This window comes from Zalophus californianus, chromosome 1, assembly GCF_009762305.2.
Source record: "Zalophus californianus isolate mZalCal1 chromosome 1, mZalCal1.pri.v2, whole genome shotgun sequence".
Lineage (NCBI taxonomy): Eukaryota > Metazoa > Chordata > Mammalia > Carnivora > Otariidae > Zalophus > Zalophus californianus.
This window is the reverse complement of record NC_045595.1, coordinates 71815659-71835592: the sequence shown is the minus strand read 5'-3', so window position 1 is coordinate 71835592 and position 19934 is coordinate 71815659. Positions and strand designations below refer to the sequence as shown.

The 19934-nt window shown below is 40.2% G+C and overlaps 1 protein-coding gene across 5 annotated transcripts in view; it reads right to left on the bottom strand.

The window, feature by feature from the left end:
- OSBPL10 (oxysterol binding protein like 10) overlaps positions 1 to 19934 on the bottom strand; it is a 311564-nt gene that overhangs the window by 132051 nt on the left and 159579 nt on the right. The window lies entirely within an intron of this gene.

Sequence of the window (19934 nt, the reverse complement as noted above, 5' to 3'; positions counted from 1 at the left end):
AGGGCTGTGTATAAAAGGAAAAAGAACATAAGACGCTGATAAAAGACACTAATAAATGGAAAGATATTCTGTGCACATTATTGGAGAAAAAAAGTATTGTTGAGATGTCCCTACTACCCAAACAACCTACAAATTCAAATTCAATGCAATCCCTTTCAAGATTTCAGTGGCATTTTTTCACAGAAATAGACCAAACAGCTCTAAAATTTGTATGGAACCACAAAAGACCTCATATAGCCAAAGCGATCTTGAGAAACAAGAACAAAGCTGGAAGCACGTGCTCCCTGATTTGAAAGTACATGACAAAGCTATAGTAATTAAAATCATCTGGTATTGGCATAAAACAGACACATAGGTCAGTGGAAGAGAATAGTGAGCCCAGAAATAAACCCACAACTATATGATCAATTAGTTTACAACAAAGGCGCCAAGAATATACACTGGGGAAAGGACAGGCCCTTTAATAAGTGGTTCTGGAAAAGCTGGACGGCACACACAAAAGAATAAAGAATAAAACCTGACCACTAACTTAAAATACACAGAAAAATTAACTCAAAATGGATTAGACTTGAACATAAGACTGGACACCATAAAACTCCTATAAGAAAAACAAAGGTGCTAATAAGCTCCTTGACATCAGTCTTGACAATGATTTTTTAATCTGATACCAAAAGCAAAAATAAACTACTGGGACTACATCAAGCTCAAAAGCTTCTATGCAGCAAAGTAAACTACCAGCAACAACAACAAAAAGGCAACCTACTGAATGGGAGAAAGTAACTGGCAAATTATATATCTGATTAGGGGTTAATATCCAAAATATATAAAGAACTCATACAACTCAATTGTAAAAAAAAAAAATCCAATTAAAAAATAGGCAGAGGATCTGAATAGACATTTTTCCAAAGAAGACATACATATGACCAATAGGTAGATGAAAAGATGTTCAACAGTACTCATCATCAGGAGCATGCAAACCAAAACCACAGTGAGGTATCATCTCACACCTGTTAGAATAATCATTATCAAATAGACAAGTGTGTTAGAGAGGATGTGGAGAAAAGGGACCCCTTTTGTACTATTAGTGAGAAGGTAAACTGGCACAGCCACTGTGGAAAACACTATAGAAGTTTCTCAAAAAACTTAAAAATAGAACTATCATATAATCAGCAACTCCACTTGAGTATTTATCCAAAGAAAACAAAAACACAAACTCAAAAAGATCTATGCACCCTCATGTTCACTGCAACATTATTTACAACAGCCAAGATATGACAAAAACCTAAGTGTCCATTGACAAGTGAGTGGATAAATATCATAAATATATAATGGAATATTATTCGGCCATAAAAACGAATGAAATCTTGGCATTTGTGACAACATGGATGGACCCTGAGGGCATTATGCTCAGTGAAGTAAGTCAGACAGAGAGAGACAAATACTATATGATCTCACCCATATGTGGAATCTTTTAAAAACAAAACAAAAAAACAAGCTCATAGATAAACAGATTGGTGGTTGCCAGAGGCAGAGGGGTGGGGAGTGGGGAAATGAGTGAAGGAGATCAAAAGGTACAAACTTCGAGTCATAAAATCAGTGAAGTCATGGGATGTATCACAGAGCATGGTTAACTATGGTTAATATGTTGTATTGCTGGGGCACCTGGCTGGCTCAGTCAGAAGAGCATGTGACTCTTAATCTCAGGGCCATGGGATCAAGTCCCAGATTGGGTGTAGAGATTAGTTAAATAAACATTAAAAAGATAATAACACTGTATTGCATATGTGAAAGTTGTTGAAAGAGTACACCTTAAAAGTCTTCATTACAAGAAAAAGAAAATTCCCATAAGTATATACGGTGTCAGCTGTTAACTAGACTTATTGTGGTGATCATTTCTCAATAGATACAAATATCAAATTATGTTGTACACCTGAAACTAATACATTTATGTCAATTGTACCTCAATTAAAAAAAGAAGAGCAGTTCAAATAACAGCACATAGAGACCTAGTCCCCTCAACAGCTAGTAGAATTGGATTAAGGAGTTTTGAAGGAGATAATGTACAAAAAGCCAAATTGTGAGGTTGCGATATAGGAAAATTCTGTATTCTGCACAAATACAGAGAACCGAGGCTACGAAGAGTAGACGGTGAACCATGATGTCAGAGAGCAAAGTAAATCTGATTTCAGTAATATGTTTTAGTTTTGTTACCATGAAACTAATTTTTAAGTCAACTTTATTGCGATAGAATCTATCTACAATAAAACAAACCCAATTTAAGTACATTTCAGCAATTCTGATAAATTTATCTAGCTGTGTCATCAGCACCATAATCAAGATATAGAACATTTCATCACTCCAAAAAAGTCCATCCCCCCCCAGGCCGCCCCAACCCCTCAAATAAATGAACTAGAGAAAATTCAGATAAAAGCAACAAAAAACGGATAGTTTAGAATGGCTGGGCAAGATGGCGGAGGAGTAGGAGACCTGGATTTCGTCTGGTCTCAGGAATTCAGCTGCATAGGGATCAAACCATTCTGAACACCTACGAATTCAACGGGAGATCGAAGAAAAGAATAGCAACAACTCTCTGAACAGAAAAGCGACCACTTTCTGGAAGGTAGGACGTGCGGAGAAGTGAATCCGAGGCGATATTCGGGAGGATAAACGGCGGGGGAGGGGGCCTCCATCGGCCACTTCTGGCAAGTGCTAGAGCCGCGGAGCACAAAATCGGAACTTTTAGAAGTCAGCTCCGCTGAGGGACGTCGCTCCAGTGGATAAGAGGGGGGTGGGACCCTCACGGGACAGTGTGATCTCAGGACCCTCGGGGTCACAGAAAGACCGGGGGGGGGGGGGGGGGTGCCTGAGTGCGGCAGAGCTCCCAGGTATCAGAGCAGGGAAGCCGGATGCAGAGACGGAGCTGAGTGGGCACTCAACTTGGGGTTGCCATAAACTATAATCAGCAACACGAGCCACTGCTCCTCCAGCAGGGACCCAACAAGCAGCAGACCTGGGGAGACTCCCCTCCCTCCCCCGGGGAGGAGCGGCACAGGAGCGCACCACAGGGATCTGCTGGGTTTGGAGACTCCACACCGAGTCGGGTGCCAGAGATAGAAACGCTCGGTCACAGGCCAGGTGAGCACGGAGTGCAGCCAGAGACCAGGGAGACGGGAGTGATCGCTTTTCTCTGGGGGCGCAATGAGGAGCGGGGCCCCGAGTTCTCGGCTACTCCAGGTGGAGATTGGGAGGCCACCATTTTCACTCTCGTCCTCCAAAGCTGTACGGAAAGCTTGCAGGGAACAAAGCTCCTGAAAGCAAACCTGAGCAGAATACTTAGCCCGGACTGACAAGGGCGGGGCAATTCCGCCTCCCCCAAAGACATTTGGGAACCACGGCAACAGGCCCCTCCCCCAGAAGATCAGCACCAACGGTCAGCCAAGACCAAGTTTACCCATCAATGAGAACGGCAGAAGTCCAGCGCTAGGGAAATACTGCACATAGAATTCATGGCTTTTTTCCCATGATTCTTTAGTCTTTCAAAGTTAATTTTTTTTAACTGTCTTTTTTATTTCTTTTGAATTTTTCTTTTTCCCTTTTTCAACCAACATCTTATCAATCCCTTTTTTAAAAAAACGTTTTTTGGAACACTGCATCCAAAACTAATGATGTAATGTATGCTGAATAACATAACAATAAAAAATTTTTTTTTAATTTTTTATTTTTCATTTTTAGAGACATATTCTATCCCTTCATAGAATACCCTTATTTTTGGCAGATATATATAAGTTGTTCTCTCTTTAAAATTTTGAGATACAATTTCTTCTAACAGATCAAAATATACCCTAAATCTCTAGTGTACGGCTTTGTTCTAATCTCCTGCCTGATCATATTCTCTCCCCTTTTTTCTTTTTTTATCTTTTTAAATCCTCTTACTTTTTTCAAACAACTTATCTTATCAATTCCTTTTATAAAATTTTTTATTCTTTTCAGCTTTACAGTGATATTCCATCCCTTCATTGAATCAACCCTTATTTTGTACAAATATAAGTCTTTCTTTAAAATTTTGCGAGGCACTTTCTTCTAACAGACCAAAATGCACCCAAAATCTAGTGTGTGGCACTGATTTATTCACCAGCCTGATCATATCTGATCATATTCTGTTTTTTGTTTTATTTTGTTTTGTCCTGTTTCTGTTTTTATCTTTTCCTTTTCTTTTTTTTTCCCTCGTTCTTTTTCCTATCATTCCCTTTCTTTTCCCGTGGTTTCAGGTCTTTTCTGATTTGTTTAGAGTATATTTTCAGGGGACGTTGCTAACCTGTTAGCCTTTTGTTCTCTCATTCATCTATTCTCCTCTGGACAAAATGACAAGACATAAAAAAATCACCTCAACAAAAAGAACAAGAGGTAGTACCGTCTGCCAGGGACCTACTCAATATGGACATTAGTATGACATTGGACCTAGAGTTCAGAATCATGATTTTAAAGATACTAGCTAGGCTTGAAAAAAGCATGGAAGTTATTAGAGAAACCCTTTCTGGAGAAATAAAAGAACTAATATCTAACCAAGTCAAAATCAAAAAGGCTATTAATGAGGTGCAATCAAAAATGGGGGCACTAACTGCTAGGATAAATGAGGCAGACGAGAGAATCAGCAATATAGAAGACCAAATGATGGAAAATAAAGAAGCTGAGAAAAAGAGAGATAAACAACTACTGGATCACAAGGGCAGAATCTGAGAGATAAGCGATACCATAAGATGAAACATTAGAATAATTGGGATCCCAGAAGAAGAAGAAAGAGAGAGAGGGGCAGAAGGTATATTGGAGCAAATTATAACAAAGAACTTCCCTAATGTGGGAAAAGAAACAGGCATCAAAATCCAGGAGGCACAGAGAACCCCTCTCAAAATCAATAAAAAGAGGTCAACAACCCAACATCTAATAGGAAAACTTACAAGTCTCAGAGACAAGGAGAAAATCCTGAAAGCAGCTCGGGAGAAGAGATATGTAACCTATAATGGTAGAAACATTAAATTGGAAACAGACCTATCCACAGAGACCTGACAGGCCAGAAAGAAGTGGCATGATATATTAAGAGCACTAAATGAGGAAAATATGCAGCCAAAAATACTATATCCAGCTAGGCTGTCATTGAAAATAGAAGGAGAGATAAAAAGCTTCCAGGACAAACAAAAACTAAAGGAATGTGCAAACACGAAACCAGCCCTACAAGAAATATTGAAAGGGGTCCTCTAAGCAAAGAGAGAGCCCAAAAGCAGCACAGACCAGAAAGGAACGGAGACAATATACAGTAACAGTCACCTTACAGGCACTACAATGGCACTAAATTCATACTTTTCAATATTTACCCTGAACGTAAATGGGCTAAATGACCCAATCAAGAGACACAGGCTATCAGATTGGATTAAAAAACAAGACCCATCGATATGCTGTCTGCAACAGACTCATTTTAGACCCAAAGACACCCCCACATTGAAAGTGAGGGGGTGGAAAACCATTTACCATGCTAATGGACATCAAAAGAAAGCTGGGGTGGCAATCCTTATATCAGACAAATTAGATTTTAAACCAAAGACTGTAATAAGAGATGAGGAAGGACACTATATCCTACTTAAAGGGTCTATCCAACAAGAAGATCTAACAATTGTAAATATCTATGCCCCTACCATGGGCACAGCCAATTATATAAGGCAATTGATAACAAAAGCGAAGAAACACATTGACAACAATACAATAGTAGTGGGGGACTTTAACACCCCCCTGACTGAAATAGACAGATCATCTAAGCAAAAGATCAGCAAGGAAATAAAGACTTTAAATCACACACTGGACCAAATGGACTTCACAGACATATTCAGAACATTCCATCCCAAAGCAACGGAATGCACATTCTTCTCTAGTGCCCATGGAACAATCTCCAGAATAGAGCACATCCTAGGTCACAAATCAAGTCTCAACCAGTACCAAAAGACTGGGATTATTCCCTGCATATTTTCAGACCACAATGCTTTGAAACTAGAACTCAATCACAAGAGGAAAGCCAGAAAGAACTCAAATACATGGAGGCTAAAGAGCATCCTACTAAAGAATGAATGGGTCAACCACAAAATTAAAGAAGAATTAAAAAAATTCATGGAAACCAATGAAAATGAAAACACAACTCTTCAAAATCTTTGGGATACAGCAAAGGCAGTCCTAAGAGGAAAGTATATAGCAATACAAGCCTTTCTCAAGAAACAAGAAAGGTCTCAAATACACAACCTAACCCTACACCTAAAGGAGCTAGAGAAAAAAACAGCAAATAAAGCCTAAACCCAGTAGGAGAAGAGAAATAATAAAGATCAGAGCAGAAATCAATGAAATAGAAACCAAAAGAACAGTAGAACAGATCAACGAAACTAGGAGCTGGTTCTTTGAGAGAATGAACAAGATTGATAAACCGCTGGCCAGACTTATCAAAAAGAAAAGAGAAAGGACCCAAATCAACAAAATCATGAATGGAAGAGGAGAAATCACAACCAACACCAAAGAAATACAAACAATTATAAGAATATATTATGAGCAACTCTATGCCAGCAAATTAGATAACCTGGAAGAAATGGATGCATTCCTAGGGATGTATCAACTACCAAAACTGAACCAGGAAGAAATAGAAAACCTGAACAGACCTATAACCACTAAGGAAATTGAAGCAGTCATCAAAAATCTCCCAACAAACAAAAGCCCAGGGCCAGATGGCTTCCCAGGGGAATTCTACCAAACATTTAAAGAAGAATTAATACCTATTCTCCTGAAACTGTTCCAAAAAATAGAAATGGAAGGAAAACTTCCAAACTCGTTTTATGAGGCCACCATTAACTTGATCCCCAAACCAAAGACCCCATCAAAAAGGAGAATTACAGACCAATATCCTTGATGAACATGGATGCAAAAATTCTCACCAAAATACTAGCCAATAGGATCCAACAGTACATTAAAAGGATTATTCACCACGACCAAGTGGGATTTATCCCTGGGCTGCAAGGTTGGTTTAACACCCACAAATCAATCAACGTGATACAATACATTAACAAAAGAAAGAACAAGAATCATATGATCCTCTCAATAGGTGCAGAAAAAGCATTTGACAAAGTACAGCATCCTTTCTTGATCAAAACTCTTCAGAGTATAGGGATAGAGGGTACATACCTCAATATCAAAAAAGCCATCTATGAAAAACCCACAAAGAATATCATTCTCAATGGGGAAAAACTGAGAGCCTTCCCCCTAAGGTCAGGAATGCGGCAGGGATGTCCACCATCACCACTGCCATTCAACATAGTATTAGAAGTCCTAGCCACGGCAATCAAACACCAAAAAGAAATCGACGGCATCCAAATCGGCAAGAAAGAAGTCAAACTCTCACTGTTTGCAGATGATATGATACTTTATGTGGAAAACCCAAAAGGCTCCACCCCAAAACAGCTAGAACTCATACAGGAATTCAGTCAAGTAGCAGGATATAAAATCAATGCACAGAATTCAGTGGCATTCCTATACACCAACAACAAGACAGAAGAGAGAGAAATTAAGGAGTCGATCCCATTTACAATTGCACCCAAAACTATAAGATACCTAGGAATAAATCTAACCAAAGAGGCAAAGGATCTGTACTCGGAAAACTATAAAATACTCATGAAAGAATTTGAGGAAGACACAAAGAAATGGAAAAAACGTTCCATGCACATGGATTGGAAGAACAAATATTGTGAAGATGTCAATGATACCTAGAGCAATCTACACGTTCAATGCAATCCCCATCAAAATACCATCCACTTTGTTCAAGGAAATGGAACAAATAATCCTAAAATTTGTATGGAACCAGGAAAGATCCCGAATAGGTAGAGGAATATTGAAAAAGAAAAGCAAAGCTGGCGACATCACAATTCCGGACTTCCAGCTCTATTACAAAGCTGTCATCATCCAGATAGTACGGTACTGGCACAAAAACAGACACATAGATCAATGGAACAGAATCGAGAGCCCAGAAATGGACCCTCAACTCTATAGTCAACTAAACTTTGACAAACCAGGAAAGAATGTCCAGTGGAAAAAAGACACTCTCTTCAACAAAAGGTGTTGGGAAACTTGGACAGCCACATGCAGAAGAATGAAACTGGACCATTTCCTTACACCACACACAAAAATAGACTCCAAATGGTTGAAAGACCTAAACGTGAGACAGGAGTCCATCAAAATCCTAAAGGAGAACACAGGCAGCAACCTCTTCGACATCAGCCGCAGCAACTTCTTCCTAGAAACCTTGCCAAAGGCAAGGGAAGCAAGGGCAAAAATGAACCATTGGGATTTCATCAAGATAAAAAGTTTTTGCACAGCAAAAGAAACAGTCCACAAAACCAAAAGACAACCGACAGAATGGGAGAAGATATTTGCAAATGACATATCAGATAAAGGGCTAGTATCCAAAATCTATAAAGAATTTATGAAACTCAACACCCAAAGAACAAATGATCCAATCAAGAAATAGGCAGAAGACATGAACAGACATTTCTCCAAAGAAGACATCCAAATGGCCAACAGACACATGAAAAAGTGCTCAACATCGCTCGACATCAGGGAAATCCAAATCAAAACCTCAATGAGATACCACCTCACACCAGTCAGAATGGCTAAAATTAACAAGTCAGGAAACGACAGATGTTGGCGGGGATGCGGAGAAAGGGGAACCCTCCTACACTGCTGGTGGGAATGCAAGCTGGTGCAACCACTCTGGAAAACAGTATGGAGGTTCCTCAAAAAGTTGAAAATAGAGCTACCATACGATCCAGCAATTGCACTACTGGGTATTTACCCCAAAGATACAAATGTAGGGATCCGAAGCGGTACACATCGGGTGCACCCCAATGTTTATAGCAGCAATGTCCACAATAGCCAAACTGTGGAAAGAGCCAAGATGTCCATCGACAGATGAATGAATAAAGAAGATGTGGTATATGTAAACAATGGAATATTATGCAGCCTTCAAAAGGAATGAGATCTTTCCATTTCCAATCACATGGATGGAACTGGAGGGTGTTATGCTGAGTGAAATAAGTCAATCAGAGAAAGACATGTATCATATGACCTCACTGATATGAGGAATTCTTAATCTCAGGAAACAAACTGAGGGTTGCTGGAGTGGGGGTGGGGTGGGAGGGATGGGGTGTCTGGGTGATAGACATTGGGGAGGGTATGTGGTATGGTGAGCACTGTGAATTGTGCAAGACTGTTGAATCACAGATCTGTACTTCTGAAACAAATAATGCAATATATGTTAAGGAAAAAAAAAAGAAGATAGCAGGAGGGGAAGAATGAAGGGGGGAAATTGGAGGGGGAGACGAACCATGAGAGATGATGGACTCTGAAAAACAAACTGAGGGTTCTAGAGGGGAGGGGGGTGGGGGGATGGGTTAGCCTGGTGATGGGTATTGAAGAGGGCACGTTCTGCATGGAGCACTGCGTGTTATGAACAAACAATGAATCATGGAACACTACATCAAAAATTAATGATGTAATGTATGGTGATTAACAATAAAAAAATTTAAAAGAAAAAAAGCAACAAAAAATGATTATGGTTTTGACACGGGGGCAAAGAGGTGGCTAAGGAAGTTGGGTAGTTGGGGTTCCTGGCTGGCTCAGTCAGAAGAGCATCTGACTCTTGATCTCAGGGTCATAAATTCAAGCCCCACATTGGGCACAGAGATTACTTTAAAATCTTAAAAAAAAAAAAAAAAAAAAAAAAACAGAGGGGACACCTGTGTGGCTCAGTCAGTCAAACATCTACCTTTGGCTCCGGTCATGATCTCAGGGTCCTGGGATGGAGCCCCACATGGGCTGGCTCCCTGCTCAGTGGGGAGTCTGCTTCTCCCTCTCCCTGTGCCCCTCCCTCTGCTTGTGCTCTCTCTCAAATAAATAAATAAAATCATTAAAAAAAAACTAGGAAGAATTGTTTTTTAAAAAAAGAGGGGGCAGGTGGGTAGTTAAGGATACCCCAGTAATTAACCTGAAACTTTGCAATATGCAAGAACCTAATGGGGGTTGGAGAAGGGACTAACCACAATGCCTTACTTCTACTTCTCCTACAACGAATCTCTAGGGAAAAAACAACCATCTCCACAGAAATCACCAAGAATAAGATCACAAAACACAAAAGTTCTGAGGGGGCTTGAGTACCAAAGGAAGAACCTGGCCAACTTCCCTCTTTGTCTACTCACTCAATATCCAAAATGTATTATTATCTTTCTATAAGGCTGTAGAGCACTTATAGAAAGACTGCATGTATTAAATTGCCACATAAAGTGAAAACAGAAGCCTTTTACGTCATCTGTGACATAGAATAATCTGCCACTTAGCTTCCTTTTGAGTGCAAAGCTTCACAAGTGTCTGAACCATGAATTTTCTGTGAGCCTGAGACGCACAGAGACAGAGTTTCCCTCACTGTGTGTGTGTGTGTGTGTATACACACATATATAAAATCTTGCTCAGCAATATTCTAAATCATAGGTGGAAAAGTTTGTGAGGCATAAATTCAGTCTACCCAGAGGCTGAATCCAGGCGTGACTCTCCCAGGGGTCCTGGTGGCTTTGGAGCCCAGAGGGTGCAGGTGTATATGAAGGAAAAGCCAGCCCCCACTGGCCTTACCTCCGGCGAATTCCTATTGCCATTAACTGTTGTAGTGCTGAATAATTTTCATATTAGCTTAACCCACCAGCTAGACTCTCCAATGCCTGGACAACAGCCAGGGCTGCATTCCATCCCCCACATCAGAGACCCGGCATTGGGCCCACAGTGGGAGCAATAACCGAGCATGGGATGACTGGCGATAGTCAAGCTCTGTTAGCTTTCCAGGAAGAGGCTCAGGGGTGTCAGGGGACAGACACATACAGTAAGACTACAAGGGGGTGACAGTCTAGGATGCTTGTGATGAGTAATTTTGTGTATCCACTTGGCTGGGCCATGGTGCACAGATATTTGGATAAACATAGTTCTGGGTGTTTTTGTAAGAGGGTCTGTGGTGGACTTTGAGCAAAGCAGACTGCCCTCCATAATGTGAGTGGGTCTCCTCAAACCAGCTGATGACTTGAATAGAACAAAAAGACTAACCTCCCCTGAGCAAGAGGACATTCGGCTAGGAGACGGCCTACAGATCTGAACTGCAACATTGCCTCTTCCTTTGGTCTCCAGTCTGCCAGCCCATCCTCTAGATCTTGGATTTACCAGCCTCCACAACCACATGAACTAGTGCCTCAAACTGCTCTCACTCTGTGTACATAGAGCTGATCTTTGAACAACACAGGGGTCAGGCGTGCTGACCCCCTGCACAGCAGAAAATCCATGTGTAACTTTTGACTCCCTAAAACTTAATGACTAATAAACTACTGTTGACCTTATCAATAACAGTCAATTAATACATATTCTGTATGCTTTATATATTATATACCATATTCTTATAACAAAGTAAACTAGAGAAAAAATGTTATTAAAATCATAAAAATGTTTACAATACTATACCCTAGTTATCGAAAAAATCCACATATAAGGGGGCCCGTGCAGTTCAAACCCATGTTGTTCAAGCGTCCACTGTGTATATATATATATGTATTATATATAATATATATACATACATCTACATGCCCCCACAACCCGAGTGGTTCTGCTTCTCTGGAGAACCCCAATATGCCACGGCAGCTCTCAGGGCAACCTCTGGGAGGTCGCCAGTTTGTGACTTAGCTGCTTACACTCAGTTGGCAAAAGTTTCTCTACCTCTTGACATCTGTGTGCTTCCCATTCATGCCCTAAAAGGGTGGTTAACTTTGCCCTGGAGTTCCCACGTAAGTCCACCTCAAATTCCAATGGCCAGACTGGACGATAAGGCCGGCAGCTGGTCTGATCAGCTTTGGTCAGGATGGCAGAGTCACACGGCACAAAACTCAAGAAGCTGGTCAACATGAACCACTCAAACCATCACCCCTCTTTCTTGAAACTGGCAAGACGACAGCACCCAGAGATTCCATCAAACACTCATCTGTTTCTGTGAGGCATTCTGTAGATGTGATTAAAACCCATAAGCAGTTGACTTTCAGTAAGAAAGATGACCTACATAAGCCTGGGTGGGCCTGATTCAGCTGAAAGGTCTGAAGAGCAGAGCCGAGGCTTCCTTGGCGCAGTAGCAACTTTATGGGTAGATCCTCACTTCAGACAGTGTCTGAGGATTCCTGTCTGCCCTGCAATCTTGAACCTGCTTGGACAGGCCCCATACTCGCCTGTGAGCCAATTCCTTGCAATCAATCTCTTAATATGGATCTCCTACTGGTTCTGTTTCTCTGGTTGAACCCTGGCTGCTACATCTCTCTTTGTCTTAACCTCCTTATGCCTCAGTTTCCCATCTGTAAAACAGAGACAATGATAGTATCTACTTCACAGGGTTGACTTGAGGGTATAACACAAGTAGAGCTGACAGCAGTACTGGGCACAGAGTAAGGTTCCTGTAAGTTCGAAATATTATTGTCCATGTAACTGTCACTATTGCTAATGAATCCATGCCTTCTGGGAAAGAGTTTATACATTAGTGGGGAGGTTAAGAAAAATAATTCTAACAAAGATATTTGTTAAAAATGTAGGTGGACATAAAGTGCACCAAGGATCAAGAAAAGAACTAACCAAGCATGTCTGGGGCATAGTGGAAGGTAGCCTCCACAAATACATAATACAGTTGGGCCGAATTCTACATTGCTTCTGCTCTGGGACCATGAGTCTCCTAAAAATATGCTTACAGGGCAAGAAACTCCCTCTTCTCCAAAAGCTTTTAACCAAATCAGTGGAGGAGTGTTTCCCAATGGCTAGGATTCCCTTCATGGAAAATCATTCATTTACTCAAATTTTTATTGAGCACCTACTATGTGCTAGGTGCTGTCCTAAGCACTGAGGAATAAAGAGGTTAAAAAAAAAACACTTCTCTATGGAGGGACAACAAGTGTCAGATAATAAATTAGCAAATGCCTAATTTCCAAATGTAACAAGGTAATAAAAGAGCCTGACAAGAGAGTCATGTGAGAGCCCCACATTGGGTGGACCCTATTTTACAGATGGAAAACTGAGGCATAAGGAGGTTAAGATAAAGAGAGATGTAGCAGGCAGGGTTCAACCAGAGGAAACAGAACCTGTAGGAGATCCGTATTAAGAGATTACTGCAAGGAACTGGCTCATGTGCAAAAAAAAAAAAGAGAGAGAGAGAGAGAATCAACTGAAAGAAAAGAGGGATTTGCATTACAAGGCTCCTAACTTTCTGGGAGACCAGGCAGTTAGGTCTTTTGTGGTTAATTCTGACTTCAGCCTCCCCCATCTTTGACATTCCAGCGAGTCCTGCCCTGAGCCAGCAGAGACACCAGAACGAACATCCTTCTCCCAGAGCAGCAGGTTGAAAGACAAGTTGGAGGTTGACTGGGGACACTATCTCATCATTTTGCTTGTGGTGGTGTTCACCTGAAATGCCATTACTGCCAAAATCCAATGACTCAAAACAGAGGATCTCCAAGGTGTTCCATGGACCACACAAATGTTTGTTTTAAATGGCACGGATACTCTCATCAGAGGATGATGAAAGATTCCCACGGTGGTCGTAAATCCTCCCTATTCCAAGTCAACTTGCTTCATCGTCATCAATAAATGCCCCTCTTATCTTCTAAAGTAAATCTGCACTCATAAAGCATTGTTTTTATACAGTAAGGATCTATAGTATTTCTATTCAAACAACACTCTACTGCTTTTAAAACATTTGGAGACAACTGCTATCCACATACTCCACATTACAATTTTTGAAAACTGAAGTCTGGAGCAGACCTATTTTGAAAGATGGCAAATTGCTACTAAAAATGCATGCACGGGTTACTTGTCATCATTTATCCAAAAAAGTGCACAGAAGAATTAATTCAGGACTTTTCTTTTTTCCCAAATAATCGTTCTGCTCACACAAAGGATAAATGTACTTTATCCCCTAAATGTGGTTTCCCTGGTGATGGAATTGCTCACATTCAATGCCGTCAGCACTGACCGCTACCTTAAAATTGATCGGCTAATAAAATTCGTTAGGGAAAGATCTTTGACAGTTGCTGCTTCCATAGTAAAGGCTGTACACGAATCAAGGTTTCTGACCAGGTATGCACCTCATCCATGTGCACCAGGATCAAACCAAACCATCCTGAAGGGAGAGAATACTGAGCCGATATTATTTATAAAGATGGCACTTTCATTAAAGGGCCTTCCCTTGTATGTGTATTAAATAAATATGCAATTACATGGAAAAACATATAGTCACACAGCAGGAACCACATAAACACATATCGGCATATATTATACTGTGGAAGGTTTATTTAAAACTATATTAAATGACACAGCCTCGGTACAGTTTACCCACCCAACGTAAACCAATGCAACACACACAGCTCGCTCTCCAAAAGGATATGTGCCTAGAAGCAAGCTAACAATAGTATAAGGAAAGGATAATTCCTACATGTCAATAAATTACCATTGAAAGCTTAATTAAAACTAAATTTATGCCTCACACATACCCATTACAATTCAATAGCATGAATGACCTTTTCCCTCGTCAAGCTACAGAATCCAGACACAGTCTCCCAGTTGAATTAACTGTTGGGTTGTTTTTTTTTTTAAAGTCTCAAATGTCACATAAAACATTATTTGGTCAAAGACACAAGAACCTGGGCTCTACCAAGTTTGTTCTGTTTCTCAAATATTTGTTATGTCCAAGCTTATACCGTATTTGGATTCAGAGAACTTTTTCAGTAGGAACTCTCTTTAGAGAATTTTCAACTCTAATCCAAGGAGGAAAACAGTTAAAATAAGACCCATGTCCACCACACATAGTCCCACACATACACACAAATCTGTGCACGTACACAAACATACTCAGGCTCTCATGCTTGCAGACACACTGATCATTTCTTCAGGGGTCACTTTTGGGAAACAGTAATGAATTAAGAAGAAACATCTTGACTTCCCTACTTTATATTCTTCTACTCAATTCATGGGTGTAAGCAGGTGTGTACGCATACACACAGACTACTACAAACATGTATTTTTCAGAAAGCACCTAGCAAACAAGAATTTTATAAAAATCACATTGTACTTGTACCACACTGAACTTGTGCCCATTTAAATAAACATAAGCCACGTTAAAACCCATTATAGTGTCACTAAATGACACTAAATAAATCACTATAATGTCACTTGCATTAAAGTTAATGCAAGTAAGTGCCATAATTTCCAGCCATCGTATTCTCAAACATCCGAGGGCTCAAACTGATTTATAAAAATATTTTAGAACCTATTTATAAAACAATTCCAGTGGCGCATTTGGAGGCTCGCACCATCATCACTTTCCCATTACCCACCCAGACAGGAATACCCCCATCCAGTGCTCTCATTGTCAGAGGAAACCCTGTGACTACCTGACTCAGTGCTTGACCGGTCACTATCCACCGTGTATGGGTACCAAGCAATCCATGAATGCCTCCACATTCTGTTTCTAAACCACTCTGCTAGAAAAATGGGTCCTCGAATCAGTTTGTCCAACCAACATGCCCAGCAGTTGTGCTAGGGCTAGAAGGGGCCAAGATGAATAGGACATGGCTTTTAGCATAAAAATCCAGTCTGGGTGCCTGGGTGGCGCAGTCGGTTAAGTGTCTGACTTCGGCTCAGGTCGTGAACAGTGGGATGGAGCCCCCCTGTTGGGCTCTGCACTCAGTGGGGAGTCTGCTTGTCCCTCCCCCCTCCCCACTTGTGCTCATGCACATGCATGCGCTCTCTCTCAAATAAATAAAAAAATCTTTAAAAAAAAAAATCCAGTCTGACACATAGGAGGGGCTCGGAACCTGTGCAATGGGTGGAGGAGGGACGGAGTGAGGAAGCTCACAACCGAGGGCAGTGCTATCGAAGAAATACAACTCTAGCCGCTAATGGGAGGCACGTAATTTTAAATTTTCTAGTAGGCACACTTAAAAGGGTTAAAAAAAAAGGAATCAGGTAAAGTGAAATTTAATATATTTAATTTCACCTAACCTAGAAAATATTTTCATTTCTACAAGCAAGGAGTATTAAAACATCCCTAATGAAACATTTTACCTTTTTTGGTACTATTTTGAAATCTAGTGTGCATTTTACATTCACAGTACATCTAGATGTACAGTTCAGACTAGCACATTTCAAGAGCTCATTAGCCCCGTGTAAGTGGTGGCTCCCCTAGAGAAGAACGCACAGGACAGAGTATTTCCATCATGGCAGAAAGTTCTACTTGGGCAACATACCTCCCAAAAGAGGGAGGCGGTAAGTACATGGTGGGGATGAGCAGGCATGCTGAGGGCAGGTCATAGAGATGGACAGACTATGGAAGGCCTTGCTTGCCATGCTGAAGAGTACAATCTTTATTCGATGGACAGCAAGGAGTAAGATGGTGACAGGATTAAAAAAAAAAAAAAAAGTCAGTGGTGATCGATGGTTTAAAAAACACAGATTCATAGGCTAGAATCAATCCATGATGAATATTCTTCCAATTCAAGATAAAATATTAATAACAGGGAAAATTTAGTATGTTTTTCATAAAACTAAATTTATTCAGTGCAATGAGTGGCTCTTTCTTAAGGGATTATATGCCTTGGAGGTGGCAGGGGAGGGGGGCATTAAATGTGCTTTTCTGAGATGGTAGTAACCACAGACTGTCACTATGCTTTCAAAATGCCCATGCTGGTCAAATTTTAATAGTTGCAACATCATGCTGCTCCCAAAATTCTACTTCTAAATTTTAGTTTACAAGTAGAATCCAAAATTCTGAAACCACCAGTTTTAAACAATTTCTGACTTTATTAAGAGGGACATAGGGTCCAATGTGCACATATTATTCTGTATCCTGATTTTCTTATTTCCCACACAATTCATGTAGTCATAGTGCTGACTTGTGACTTTTTTTTTTTTTTTTTTTTTTTTGAGTAGGCTCCACACCCAACGTGTGGCTTGAACTCAGGACCCAGATCAAGAGTCACATGCTCTACCGACTGAGCCAGCCAGGTGCCCCTCTTACACATGACTTTTATCTTAAGCTGCTACACAGTAATTCAGTATCTGATGTGAATTATTGTTTTAGTTATTTCCATGATGTTTTGTGTTGAATCTATTGCTTTATTAGTATGAATAGCTTTACCCAAATTAACTGTCTTCCTCCAACCCCAATTCCACAGACTAGTTCCTCAGAATATAGTTCTCAACGGGGAATTCATGGGTCAATGGCAATGAACAGCTTTGTGTTTAATTCTTATTATAGATCACCAGGCTGTAGCAAAAAGACAATATGCAGCAAGACCAGTATTTCTTAACACCCTCCTATAATGGGCCATAATTATTTCTGATAATTTGATAGAAAAAGTAGCCCTAATTTTCATTTCTTGAATTGCTAACAAGGATAGGCCTGTTGTTTCAAATTCCCTATATTCATCTCTCCTAACCACTTCTAGTGAGGACTTTGGGTACTGACCTTTGAGATCTCAATTCTTTATATTTTGGGTGATAACCACTTAATCTTTAAAACTGTCCCATTATCGTCACCCATGCTATGAAATTTCATTTAATATTTATTCTCTTGCCTCTGGCCGGGCTATTTTTCTTTTTTTTCCCCCCTTCAGATATTCAGGTACATCTGTCTTGTGTATGACAATTTTCCTCATTGCTTCAGTGGTCCTAAGTTTATCTTCCCCATACAGCTGGGTTAAAAATGCTATTCCATTTTCCTCTAGTTATTTTATAGATAAATACAGTGGAATCCAAAGCCAAGGCTTTATATTCTGAAATTAATATACTTTTAAAACTGCAGAGCTTTCTGGTATGAGTGAAATTTTCTCAGATTGTTCCCAAGGTGGATCTGCCCACATCATAAAATGACAGATGTCTTCAAACAGCTATCATTCTCCAATCAGGAGTGAAGCTGGACAGGGTATCTGAGAATCTGAACTTTAAACTCTTCCCTCAGAGGTGTTCAGCACCCTACAATTCTCTCAACTGCCAATGTTTATACTTATGTCTCAACGAGCTCACTTAAAATTAGATTTCAGCAAGAAAGATTATCAGTAGACAAAAGCAACAGCCTGAAGAAATAAACGATTGCCCAGGAATACAAAAATCAAATCACTATATAGCTATGGAGGCATTTTACCTATTTTCCACATAATGAAATTTCTTGGGGAAATTTCAAATAATTGCCCCCATGGGTGGAAAATGGAGAGAAAACAATAGGATAAAGAAAAAAGGAGCATTTATGTCATTGTTGACAAAGTTTAGATCATACTATGTAAGTTTTACTTATCTATACATGTGACATACAGAAAAAATACCCCAGAAGTAAATTCACTGAAAGCTTACATAATTGTTATCTGAAAGGAGGTAAGATTATGGGTACTTCTGATTTTCTTCTTTTGTACTTCATTATATACTTTTACATAATTATTTTTATATGCATATGCTTCAAGAACATACTTTTATTCTTTTAAAAACTTCTTAAAAATGGAGGAAGAAAAGGGCGCCTGGGTGGTTCAGTCATTGGGCGTCCGCCTTCAGCTCAGGTCACGATCCCGCGGTCCTGGGATCGAGCCCCGCATCGGGCTCCCTGCTCGGCAGGAAGCCTGCTTCTCCCTCTCCCACTCCCCCTGCTTGTGTTCCTGCTTTCACTGTCTCTCTCTATGTCAAATAAATAAATAAAATCCTAAAAAAAAAAATGGAGGAAGAAAAGATCTGGGCATTAAATTGCATCATGTGCTACTGAAAATGAAGCTAAGTCACCTCAACTTTTACTGAGGCCACAGCTCATTCAGTGCAAGCGCCCCCACTTTTTTTCATATACTCCAGGCTTCCTAGCACCACTTGTAAGAGTGAGTCTATCAGCGATCCATTATCACAGAAGAGAATTCTCACAATACCATGAACTTTCAACCTGCCTTTTTTCTTTTTTTCCTTTTTTTAAAAGTTGTCATCTCTAACATACTTGCAAAAGTATCTGCAGTGAGGTTTACAAAAAAGCGACTATGACAGTGTTGTGGTCAAGTTGTTTTTTTTTTTTTTTAAGTCCTTATTTGTTAGATAAATATGAAAGCATTTACTGGCAATCATAAAATGATATAATATTTATGATTTCCTTGAAATACTCCAGCAAAAAAAGAAAAAGTGGTAGAGGGAAAACAGATGAACAAGAACAACAGAAAGTTGGAACTGCTGATACTGGGTGATGGGTACCATTACTCTGTTCCACTTTGGGCACGAAGCGTTTCTCTAATAGTTTTTTTTTTAAGATGCTATGAAAACTGAAAAATATATACAAGTGCGTGACCATTCCTCATATCATCCAGTGTGTCAAAGTTAAGCTCAGAGCGAAACACCATTAAAAAAAAAAAAAAAAAAAATCAGGGTGACTATATTAAAGGCAGCATTTGACTCTGTATCTTCTCTTTATTAGGCAAGACAGAGTACAGGTGTGTGTAAATCTATCAGGAAAAAGTTATTATCTGAATAACTTGATAACAAAAAAAATGCATCTACAGATTTGATTCAGAAGATTTCAGTTTTTCAGTCCTGGGCCAGAGTCAGACCAAGATAGCAGGCTGACCCAGCACTACTTGGCTGGTGACATTTAGAAAATAAAACAAGATGCGTGCTGACTTGAGCAACAAGACCCTACGCTAGGAGGCCCATTGTGCTGCTCACCACGAGCCAGGGCCCTGCTGCTTCCATCAGAGGATGGGCTGGTCCACCCTCAAGCCAGCTGCAGGGCCAAAAGCCTCAACACAAGGTAGGCACCCAAGACCACTACCATTTATTTC